Source organism: Filicampus tigris, chromosome 5 (genome assembly GCF_054856515.1).
Source record: "Filicampus tigris isolate MCC_2025a chromosome 5, RoL_Ftig_1.0, whole genome shotgun sequence".
NCBI classification, from domain to species: domain Eukaryota; kingdom Metazoa; phylum Chordata; class Actinopteri; order Syngnathiformes; family Syngnathidae; genus Filicampus; species Filicampus tigris.
This window is the reverse complement of record NC_141221.1, coordinates 29,081,156-29,092,129: the sequence shown is the minus strand read 5'-3', so window position 1 is coordinate 29,092,129 and position 10,974 is coordinate 29,081,156. Positions and strand designations below refer to the sequence as shown.

Here is a 10,974-nt window from a genome sequence, read left to right as displayed (position 1 = left end):
TGGTTTAGTAAGATATTTTGAATCCAGTATGGTATTTAAAATAAAATGCCTTCGTGTTAGATAGTTATTTAGCATGTTCCCACTTGTTAAAGAGTTTACTTTCAAATCAGAATAATTTAGAATAAATCCAAGTGTGCCTTGTTTTAGGTACTCAAAATTTGTTTTTTTAGAAAGAGTCTTCCATTGGTGTTCTCATTCTTTATTGTCCTGAACAGACATCCAATTTGCATTCGTTTTCTACTTTTTGTTGTTTTAAAATGCATTTCAGTTCCTTAAAAATGATATCCCTTAATGTTAGAGGTATACGTGGCAACACAAAAAGGAAAGCTATTTTTATGTTTTGCAGATGAAAAAAATGCAGACTTGATTTTTTTTTTTTTACACAAGACACTCATTCAAGTGTTAATGATGTGAAATTTTGGAAAGCTAAGTGGGGTGATGAATGTTATTTTTGTCATGCTTCACAACAATCAGCAGGGGTAGCTGTTCTCCTAAACAAATTCAAAGCTCATATCTTGGAGACCATTCATTCAGATGATGGTAGATGGATAATCTTGGTTTTCAAATTAGATAACACCTTCTTTATTGTTTGTAATTTATACAGTTAGAATAATAATAATCAAGCCAAAATAATGTGCACAAAGCTTTGTGAAACATTTGAAACACTCAAATCAAAGTAGAAAGAGGCACAATTAATACTTGGAGGAGATTTTAATGACACACTAACGGCTTAATAGATCGAACTCCGATCATCAGAACATCAACACGCAAGATTTAAAAGCTCTGCCTTTATTAGTGAGCAACTATCAGTCATAGATGTATGGCGATTCTTAAATCCTGAAAAGAGTACACTTGGAGTAATGCTAGTAGAGGATTGACTTATGGTTTGTTTCACCATCGTGTTTGCAGTTTATTTCTGAATCTTCTCATGATTTTGCGCCACTATCTGATCACAAATTAGTTACTATTTTTTTGGTTGGTTCTAAACAAAAAAGTAAATTAGGTGGGTTTTGGAAATTAAATAACTTATTGAATGACAAAATATTTTGTGATATGGTCAAGAAAATTGCAGGACAGATACTCCTGAATATTGAAATTAATCCAATACAAATATGGGAATACTTTAAATTCAAAGTTAGAGAAATAGCAATGAGACGAAGTAAGGAAATTAAAAAAGCTATTTCAACTAAAGAAATTGATACCATGAATGCATTAAATTATTTATTGGAAAAATATCATCTATCAGAGGATGAAGTGATTGAATTGAAAAAATGAAAAGAGGAAATAGATGGTGATATTAATATAGCTAAAGGAGTCTTTATAAGGTCAAGAGCCAAATGGATGGAATTTGGCGAGATAAATTCTAGTTATTTTTTAGCTCTGGAGAAACGCAATCAAAACAGAAATAATATTTCAGAACTTAAAATAAAGGATAACATAACCACCAATTATTTAGACATTTCAGAATATATTGGAGAATTTTATGCTTCTTTATATGAATCAAACTCTTGCATCAATGATTGTGATAAATTAATTGATTTGGTTAAAGAATTTATACCGACTATCTCAGAACACTTTAAATTATGCTGTGAACAACCAATTTCCAAATTGGAAATATCTGAGGCTATTCATGGAATGAAAAAACATAAATCTCCAGGAAATGATGGACTATCAGTGGATTTCTATATACATTTTGGGATATTATTGAAGATCATCTATTCGCATTATTCAAAGGTTGCTTTGTTAGGAAATAAATGAAAGAAATGGAGTATGAAACAAGGTCTAATAACTTTCATACCTAAACCTGATAAAGATAATCTTCTGATAGAAAATTGGAGACCTATTACACTTTCAAACACAGATTATAAAATTATCTCATTGGTATATGCTAAAAGATTTAAAAAAGGCCTGGATGAAATCATAAGTGAAACCTAAACTGGATTCATGTCAAATCGCCATATTAGCTCAAACATACGACTTGTGCTTGATTTACTAGGTTACTCTGATTATATTGACGAGGACTCTCTTATAATTTTTCTTGATTTATACAAAGCCTTTGATACGGTGGAACATTATTTTTTATTTAAAGCTTTAAAACTTTTCGACTGTTGAAATGTTTTATAAAGGTATTGATAGTTGTGTCATGCTATATCCAAACAATACCAGTAGATTTCCGGTTTCGAGGTCTGTTTGCCAAGGCTGCCCAATATCTCCTTTTGTGTTTTTAATTGTGGTGGAAATACTTTCGTTATATATCAAGAATAGTACAATTATCAAAGGTTTGTCTATTTTTGATAGGGAAATTTGATTGGCCCAACTAGCTGATGATCAGTGTTGTGCTGGTTACTGAAAAATAGCAACTAGTTATAGTTACTAGTTACTTAATTCAAAAAGTAACTCAATTACTCAGTTGATTACTTTTACCATAAAGTAATACGTTACAGTTAAAAGTACCGTTTAGTTACTTTTTAAAAAAGACAATTTCTTCACGCTACAATTTATTGTCCATACGGCATAATTTAATCTAATAATGGATGCATGTAACGATACACTTTTGATAAACTTTATAGTTTCTATTAATTTGCATTCACACCACTAAACTGCTCAACATAATGGTCTAAAACAGGGGTGTCAAACTCATTTTTGTCGCGGGCCACATAATAGTTGTGGTGTCCTTTGGAGGGCCATTACGACTGTGAACCCATACAAATGTAAGCCTTATATTATCACGTATACCGAACAAATTGACGGATAACTAGTTTTGAAATCAGAAGCCAGTAAATAGTTTGTTCAACTGTTTTTCAATGTGTTTTAAAGGAGGGATTTGTAACAAATGCTTGCAATATCTCATATGTTGTGTTAACAGTGAAGACAATTTCAAAGAAACACATCAAGTCAATACACATGATTTGCCTTCGCGGGCCACATAAAAAGATGTCGCAGGCTGGATCTGGCACCCGGGCCATGAGTTTGACACCTGTGGTCTAAACAAACACAAACTTGACTCAACTAAAGTAACTTTAAACGGTAATTTATTTCAGTCAGAGCAGCAAAACCTGCAAATATTACAAGGTTTTCTCACATAAAAAACACAAAATATGACGGATTATATTATTAAATAACTAATATTATTACTCAAAGAAAATGAAAGTGGCTTTAGCATCATAAAAGATGCCGTGTTTAGCCCTTAAAAATGTCCTTCACAGCATAAGAAAACTGCCAACAATGTACAATAGAAAACAATCTAAAATAGATTAAAGAAATCAATCTGAATTAACATTCAGAATCAAACTGGCCAAACTCAGCACCCAAAATAATCTGCTACACGACGACCATAAATGATATGTATTAAAACAAGCACACACAAATAAAAGTTGCTCAAAAAATAATTCTATGAGCATTTCTTTACCTAAACACAACTTAAGAGTTACATGTCAGCAACTTATGGAAAGTAAGTTCAAAGTGGAAAATTTGCTCGTGTATACTTGCATTAAAAAAAAAGTTTTTAAAAAATCACAGCAAATTTACAGTGCTCTGAACTAACCAATGTTTTTATCAAACAGGTAACAAATTGGATTTGTTTTGATTTCATTTCATTTGTTTTGATGTGTTTTGATTTGATCTAGAATAAGATGAGTGTGCCACCAAAATCCTGGGGTGTAAATTGGACAGTCGAGTGTACAAATAATGAATGCGATAAGTTTCACAATGATTATCAGAAGCCATTGGAGGATTCGTGGATTGAAATAAAAGGTCAGTTGTTGGCTGGTGTCGAAAGGAAGAAGCAGAAAAGGAAACAAGCAGAATTTAGAAATGTGTGGGCGGAATGGAAGAAGGAAAGGAAGATAGAAAGGCAGAAATGTACGTTGGTTCATGTAGCAGGTGAATTTCAGAAGGAAGAAAGAGATGTTAGTTGGAGGGGAAAAGAAATTAAGGATAAACTTGGCATTGTAGGGTGGATGGAGAAAAGAGATTTGAATAAGAAATTAGAAGAGAATGAAAAACTGAGGGGAAATGTTGACGAGATTTGTGTGGTGTCCACTGCCATGGCAGCTGTTCAGCGCGAAAAAGTAAAAAAAACAAATCGACCCCCTAGATTCAATTACGGACCTTCCTGAAAACGGCCCTCCAGTAACTTCCCTTTATCCGGCTTTACCCAAATCTACAAGGTGGGTTAATATATCAAGAATTGTCTTTAAAAGATCTTGAGTTTTTACAGAAGCCGCTACCCGGACTGGGTGCTGGCGGTGAAACATGGATCCAGGCGTTGAAAAACCTGACGTATGGCATGAGCCTGGCATGTGGTGATGTAGTGAGATTGATTCGTGCCTGTTGCATTTCGGTTCACCAATCGGATGATATTTTGACACGGTCTGGTCTGAATAATGTCGAATCAGAAATTGTATTTGCCTTTTTGCCCCTGCAGTGTTCGCGGTCATTCGTGACATGTTCCCTTCCTCCTCGCCGACGGTGCCGAAGCTCCCAGACTTCAAACCTCCCATGGATCCCAGTTCTCATCTTGAAAATGGCATAAGTATTTGGACAGATAAGACAGGGTCACACCCCTCCCGTGTACGGGAGGCGAGTGTTATTTATAGAATTTCTTTGCTTGACACACTGCCATCTGAAATTAAATCTGAACTTTTGAAAGACCCTGACCTCATGGAAGGGGGCGATAATCACTTTAATCATCATGTGTCTCACCATTTGAAACTTTTTGTTGACAGACACCACAAAGCATCAGACGAGGTAAAGGACATGCAGGAACAACTTTTGAAGTTACAATTGGCCCAGGCCCGACAAGTGGCCACTAACAACAAACAAGAAGGAAAAAGGAACAAAAAATTGGAAGCAGCAAAAGCAGATGTGGATGGTGCAGGGTTCGAAGAGGGGACGAGGCGGGAGTCGTGGTAGGGGCTACGCTAACGGAGGCAGGGGACGCGCTTGCCAATCTCCACCGGGCCAAGCATGCTTCAACTGCGGTCAGTGTGGACACTGGTACTGTCAATGTACTGCTCCCCCACTAATGCAACTGCAACCTCCACTTCGCGCATCCAAGCACTCAGGGAAGACGACCACCTTAATGGGCTTTACAGGGGTGCCCATGAGTCTGCCGATTTCGACACTGTTAAAGACTGAAATTGCTGGACAAACACTTGAACTACAGTTTGTCCTGACAAAAGTGGGAGCTCCAGTGAACCGGCAGAGATCTGCTTATCAAAACCGCGGCTTCCATCCTTTGCAGCCCAGATGGACTGACAATACAGTTCCCAGATGGGACCGTGATGAACTGTGGACAGAAATTGTCCGCCGGATGGAACACGATGCAACATGAATTCCCAGAAGCGACCGCTGACATTTATTGGGCCCGACTTCAACCAGAAACAAGGATGTGCTGGAGGATGTGACACTGACACGATTTCCATGGCAGAGAGCTCTCGGACCATGAGAACGCCGAAGAGCTGCTGAATTCGCTGCCGGACTCACTGTGGTCCGAGGGGCCTGTCGACGTGGGATTGTTCGCATCCGCGACTCCAGTCGCGTTTGAGGTAGACCCGACTGTTTTTGTTAACATGCCGCAGTACCCTTGTAAACATGAGGTCGCTGAAGGCATTGCGGAGACCCTTGAGGGAAAACCGGAGTCCTGGAAGAATCAAATTCTCCCTTTAACACTCCCATTCTACCAGTAAAAAAGGCCGACGGCATCAATTACAGGATGGCTCATGATTTGAGATGAATAAATGACATTACTAGAACGCCCTGCGTTCCGGTCCCTGATCCACACCGTTGTTTGGGTGTTCTGAGCCCGGAGATGCAATGGTTCTCGGCAATTGATTTGGCTAATGCCTTCTTCTGCATTCCCTTGGCAGAGGAATGCCAGAAATATTTTGCATACACCAACAAAAGTTGTAAGTTACAATACACGCGGCTTCCCCAGGGCTGGAAACTCAGTCCTGAGATTTTCAATCAGTGTTTGCGAGAACAATTGGCCGATATGGACATACCAGGGGCTCTCGGTTGATCCAGTATGTTGATAATTTGCTGGTTGCAGGAGACTCGGCTGAGACCTGCTTGAAGGCGACACACACTGTTTCCCAACTTAATGACTTGGGGTTTAAGGTGTCTAAAAAGAAACGTCAATGTTGCAGACGACAAGTGACATTTTTGGGGCGGGTGATCTCAGGGAAGGTCTCAGTAACGCACACCGTTCCTCCATTCTGACTCACCCCGACCAACTAATGTTAAGGAAATGCTTACTTTTTTGGGTCTTTGTGGCTATTCCCGTGGCTTCATCCCTGACTTCGCAGTGAGGACACGAGCCTTGCGTGATCTAGTTAGGATTAAACGCATGCGTAACCTTCATGCTGAATTAGATTGGACAGACGGAACTGAGAAGTTGTTCACCGACCTTAAGAGAGATTTGGCCGCAGCGAGCCACCTTGCCCAACCTGACTATGACCTGCCTTTTCATCTAGATGTTTCAGTGACGGAGGGGACAGCCAATGAGGTCTTGTTCCAGAAGGTGGGCGGTAACAGATGTGTCCTGCTTTACGTCAGCGCCTCTTTGAACAAAGTAAAAGCGAGACAACCTACTTGCACTGCATATGCCGCGGCCGCGGTCACATGCATTAATAAGACTGCACACATTGTCATGGGACACCAACTTTTTATTCTCACTCAACATGGGGTGACAGCATTTGTGGCCTCAGCAGCGTTCAATGTCACCATTGCGCCAGCGACGCCTGATGACCATCCTCACACAACCCCATATTGTATTCCTCCTCTCTGGGATTAATATGGCTGACAGCGTTTCCAGTTCTGGCGAACCACACACCTGCCAAGATCAGGTCGTGCGGGATTTGAAGGCCCGCCCCGACTTGTCCTCAGTTCCTCTTTCAGGCGGTCGGGTGCTCTTCACCGACGGCTGCTGCTGGAGACAGACCTCGGGACCTTTATATGCGGGAGCTGCCATCGTTGAGGCCTTGACCCCGGGAGACTCAAATTCTGACACTGTGGTCCACAAATGACTTTGTGAAACCCTCCGCTCAAGCTGCAGAACTGCTGGCCATGTGCAGGGCACTGGAGTTATCTGAAGGTCAGAGTGTTACCATTTATTCTGATTCGGCCTATGTTGTGGGATGCTTGTTTGTGGATTTGGCTGCATGGAGACGACAGGGATTTGTCACATCCACTGGGGACGCAGTGGCCCACACAGAGCTGATCCAACGACTAAGCAAGGCTGTTGATAGACCAGTGGAGGTGGCAGTGGTCAAGTGTCCAGGGCATGTGAAAGCAAGCACGCTGGCAGCCCGGGGAAATGACGCAGTTGATGCTGCAGCCAAAAAAGCAGCAGGATATCAAACAGATGTTGAAGGTAGCTATGTTGAAAAGGATCAGTTGATTGACTTTTTCCCTGCAGTAACGGTTGAAGTGGTGCGCGATCTCCAAGAGGTGGCGTCAGAGGAAGACAAACAAAAGTGGCAAGAGAAGGGTGCTGAGTATGACGACAAAGTGAAACTGTGGTTTAGCCCAGCGAGAGACTTTAGGAGACTAGTGTTACCCACAGGAAAGTTCATGCAATCGGTGATTGAGGAAGCGCACGCCCCAACACATGAGAGTTGTGTCTCGATGTTAAGCAAGCTGCGTATTTGGTGGCACCCTGATCTTCTACGAAAGGTAAAAGAGTTTTGTGTACTTGGGAGAATTTCAGTGTCAGCCCTACAACGAAGAAGGGCTCACAACACACTGAGATGGGCCGATGCCCGAATGATGTGGTGGTAATGGACTACACCGACATGATAGTCCCAGTCCAAGGAAAAAGGTACCTATTAATGATTGTCGACACCTTTTCTGGATGGCCGGAAGTCTGTCCTTGTGCAAAAGAGGACGCAGCGTCCGTCACCTAAGCGCTGGTTAACCATTATATCCCAACACATGGGTTTCCACAAGTAATCAGATCAGATAACGGTACACATTTTACGGCTAATTCATTAGCTACGGTTGAATCCATGCTGGGGCTCAAACATAAATTTGGCTCAGTCTACCATCCCCAGTCTAAGGCCCATGTGGAAAGGATGAATCACACAGTCAAACAACATCCTGGCAAAAACGTGTGCACACACTGGGTTTAATTGGTTCCAAGCCCTGCCTCTTGCTTTGTTTTCCATCAGGCAAGCAATCAACCGTCGGACAGGGTTCAGCCCTTTTGAACTCCTGACCGGCCGCCTGATGCCTGGTCCAGCCTTGGCTTCACTCCAGCCGGACATGGAACCATCGAAGGGCTATAAGACCTACTGGGAGCAACTCTCATCTCTGGTGTCCTCACTTTGTGTTTCAGGTCCCTCTGTTGTGGATGTCCACGTCAATGACCCTTCCCTTGCCACTTACCTCTACCTGAAAGTGCTTCAAAGGAAGTGGTCTGAACCACGGTGGACTGGTCCGTTTGAAGTTACAGCTCGGACATCTCATGCCGTGCTTGGAAAGGGGGAAAGTGGTACCACGTGTCACAGACACGCCCTGCACGAGCTTCTATTGTAGAGTAAAAAAAAACAACCAAAAAACAAAAACAAAAAAATAAATAGTCCGCCTGTGTGACTTGCTGACGTGCTCTTTTTCGCGAAGATCGTTTTCCACTTGACTTACCTGAATTGTTTATTTTGATTTGTTTTTCCATTTATGTTGCGGTGTTAAATTGGTCATTTAACAAAGGGGGAAATATGCATCCTGTATATTTGGCCGAAGAAGGCCATATTCATGACTCTGGTGATCTGTCTGATTATAGTTACAGGAATCTATTCCGGAATGCCCTCAAACCATGGGGAAAGAGTGACAAAGAGAGCTGTGAAGCCAGCTGGGGCCCTAGAGTTGAACTATAAGTTAAGGGAAAGTACGGTATTCCAATTTGATTTGTGTAAAGTGATTGATTGTGTAAGATAGGGCGATCCGACAGGGTACGAAATTTACTTGTGCGCTTTGAGCGATGGACATGGAGCAGCTAACTGGCACCCGGTGCATCATAAGGTCATCGCGGACCACCAGGTGGAACTGTGTTTCACCTGGAAACAGGTGATTATCCACTCGAAACCAGGATACTGGGAACCGATGAAGGACAGGAATTGGCAGTGGAAGAACAAGATCAAACTGGAAAAAGGTGGTATACACCCAGTAACCCCAGGGGAACAACACCCCGTGCTGCTGACCTTGTATAACATAGCTAATATCCCGTGAGAGATTGGAAGAAACCAGTTCCAACATTCACTGTCTTAACCTTGGGGATAGACGCCTTAGGGACAGACCCACTAGGACAGATTATAATAAATTGGGTATATCCAACCAAAAAATCATCTAGTCTGATAATGAATAAAAAACTGGTGGCTTATCAGTACCAAAAAATGAGGATCCGGTGATTTTTAGAACCATTAACGCAACGGAATATGATTTACATAATGACTTGGTTCAGGAGGTGGTATATCGACACAAGATAGAAGGGGCTCAAGGGTGAGCAGCAGGGATTAATACAGGAAATTTGTGGTTTAAAGAAATTATTGTGGAAGGAAGGGATGCGGTCAAAATCTGTCAAAAGGATTGTCTTGTCTGTGCCACGATGAATAACCTCAATTGGATTGTTAACCCTGTGATCCAGGAAAATTTTACTGCTGCTACTAAGTTTGAGTCAACCTGTGCCTACCGATGATGACTAAAGACAATCTGGAGGGCGAGTGCCAGCGTTGGGACCACGTGTATCCACTGACTAAGGTAAAAGGTGCTCCTCTCTACGATATGGAAATAGTCCCGTCCCTGCCTTGTATCTCCCAAAATGAGAGCAAGGTAGCTTTGGGCCCCAATAATAAACTACCTCGATCAATTGGCCACCTGGATCCACAATTTTGTAATTTCACACTTTCAATTAACCATCATAAAGCAGCCCGGTTGAGAAAGACAAGGTCTGATTTGTAGTGGATGTGTGGTGACGGTCTGTTGTGGGATTTCCTGTCCAGGGAATGGACCCGTCACTTGTGCTTTGATCTCTGTGATAACCCCCACGGCGATCAGGCCTCTCTCTGAGCAGGAAATCAGACACATGGCGGACTTCACCTGGGAGCGGGACTGGTGGGGTAGCTTGACCCGCTCCTGCCGAGTGGTCAGTGGCTTTAACGTGGGTGGAAACGCTTGAGGAGATGGAGAGGACCCCACCTACCTTGATGCCATTGGAGTTCCCAGAGGTGTTCCGTATGAATATAAAGCTTGCTGTCAAATTTCAGCAGGTTTTAAGAGTATTCTGTTGTGGGTAACCACAAATAAAAATGTTGATTTTATTAATTACCATCACTACCAAATTCAAAGACTGGTGAATTTCACTTCCCAATTGGCAGAGGGCTTCCATGAACAACTATTAGCGACATCTCTCATGACATTCCAAAACAGATTGGTCCTAGATAGTATGTTGGCGGAAGATAAGAAGATAAGAATGCCTTTATTGATCCCACAGTGGGGACATTTTCATTGTTACAGCAGCAAAGATATAGGTCACACAGGGACGGCGGCATAATGTGGCCATTAATGTATAACATTGACGGCAAACATTCGGGATCAAACCTATGTAAATATAAGCAGTAACATGTGTATATACACATGTATATACAAACCAACATACATCTACATAAAAAGTATGAGGAACACTCATTTTGGCCTGTACATAGTACAGAGGAAAAATACTCTAAGTAAGTGACAGTGCTGCAGTGCTGTAGTGAAATGTAAGGAACAGCATTGGATAAAAATAAAACAAGACTAACAGTAGTGGGGAATGTTGAGTATTGCACGGTATTACAGTAGTGGGGAATATTGGGTATTGCACGATATGAGCTCAGGTGCAGGACTGCACAATTGCACTTATGTCCACCAGTTTGGAGAGACTACACAATGTTCTTGTTAAAGAGTCTGACAGCAGCAGGCAAGAAGGAACGGCGGAATCTC

At 41.8% G+C, this 10,974-nt stretch overlaps 1 pseudogene; it reads left to right on the top strand.

The window, feature by feature from the left end:
- The first annotated feature begins 4,288 nt into the window (after positions 1-4,288).
- Positions 4,289-5,709, top strand: LOC147148024 (uncharacterized; annotated as a pseudogene).
- Positions 5,710-10,974: the final 5,265 nt, after the last annotated feature.